Genomic DNA, 1,839 nt, shown 5'->3' with positions numbered 1-1,839 from the left:
GAGGCGCGCGTCTCTGGCTCCGCGCTGACCGAGCACGTGCTCGGGGAGCCCGGTGACCCGGGTGCAGCCGCGCGGCTGGAGGCCGGGATTTCGGGGCCAAGGAAAGAGGAGCCCCAGGCTGCTGCCGGCGGGGCCCTGCCACCGCCCTAGACCGTCGGGCTTCGCCCTGAACCACCCGGGAATAAGGGCGGGGACTTGGCTCCTGCGTCCCAGGTCTGCGCTCCACCTCCAAACCCGAGCCTAACAAAACCACTTCGGCTAGGCGCTTTGCACACTTTGAGTCTTCGCAAGTGATGATCGTCATCCCTTAAGAAATCATCTCTGTCAGAAAGCAGCACTCAAAACTCCTTGTCTTCGCACTCCTCCAGTCATGCTCCAGCTGTTCTTAAGGTGAACTACTTTCGTCTTTCTGCTGGGTGAGTTAGTACTTGGGACCTCTGGTTCCAGGCTCCGGGGTGGGGGGGGAGGGGCTAGTTCCCAGGCCTGCCCACAGCTGCAGGGGTGGTGCTGAGACTCGCTCTGGCTTCCCATCCCCTTTCTCTGAGCCCTAGGAGCCAGCACCGGGAACCCTGCCCCTCGTGGGTGGGCCCCGCACTCTTGCTGGAGCTGATGTGCGATGGATTAAGGGCAGCCACAGTGGCCTTGAACCTTGGAGCAGGGAGGGAGCCAGCACTGCCCAGCGCTTGCTAAGTGCCCAGCACCCCATAGGTTCTGTGTTCACATGACCTCATTTGATCCTGGGATGAGAGTGCAGGGAGACCCGAGACCACCCACCAGCCCAGCCTGGCTTGGGCTCGGGGTTCAGGGAGCTTGTGGAAGAAGGGACCCTTGCGGAGTGAGCAGTGGTTACCTGGAGAGAGGAGGCAGCCTTCCCTACGGAGGAGCAGCAGGCACGGAGCCTTGGAGGACGGTCAGGCCCTGCTCCTCACGCTGCGAGGCTGCCGAATAAATATGGGAATCCCTGAGGGGGTCAGAGCCACTCTGCCGGGCGGGGGAAGAGCCGAGGCATCCAGGGCAGAAGGAAACAGGCACAGAAGGGTTCTGGGAGAGGACAGGGAGGACAGCCTGAGCAAGAAAAGGGGGGCAAGGTGCGCCTGGAGAGTCCTGCAGGCTGGAAAGGCTCTGGGGAGCTGAGTGGCTCTTGGGGCAGAGCTGAAAGGCCAAGGGCAGGCTGGGCTCAGGAGGAAAGAGGCAAAATTTTGTATATGTTGTTGTTGTTCAGTCGCTAAGTTGTGTCCAACTGTTTGCAACTCCAGGGACTACAGCACGCCAGGCCTCCCTGTCCCTCACCATCTCCCAGAGATTGCCAAGTTCCTGTTCGCTGAATAGGTGATGCATCCAACCATCTCATCCTCTGTCGCTCTCTTGTGGATGTTAATGAGCCTCATCATAAAATCAGAACTTTAAAAATTGGTGTTAGTTGCCTTGAAGATAAACCTAAAGAAACACAGGCCATGGCGGTTTGAATTCTGGATGTAGAAAAAGAAAAACTTAAGAGTTTTCTCCTCTTCTCATATAAGATTAAAAATACTTCCCCTTCTTTTGTCTTTAAAAGTAACTACATCAAACTAAATAGTATAAAGCTTATCTCAACTTAGTCTTGTCCCCCCATTCAGCCCTGAGACCAATCTCACTCAATCTCTCTGTCCCAAAGAGGGGCGGGACCCTATAGCCCTGCAGCAGAATTTGCCATCTGCCCAGCAAGTTGCACCTGGAATCTGACCCAAATCAAAGGCGGATCTGAGCTTACCAGGTAGCGCTGGTGGTAAAGAACCTGCCTGCCAGGGCAGGAGACACAGGAGATGAGGATTCGATTCCTGGGTTGGAAAGTTCCTCTGG

The sequence above is a fragment of the Odocoileus virginianus genome, chromosome 2 (assembly GCF_023699985.2).
Source record: "Odocoileus virginianus isolate 20LAN1187 ecotype Illinois chromosome 2, Ovbor_1.2, whole genome shotgun sequence".
Classification (NCBI taxonomy): Eukaryota; Metazoa; Chordata; class Mammalia; order Artiodactyla; family Cervidae; genus Odocoileus; species Odocoileus virginianus.
The sequence above is the reverse complement of the archived record's forward strand: the minus strand, read 5'-3'. Positions refer to the sequence as shown.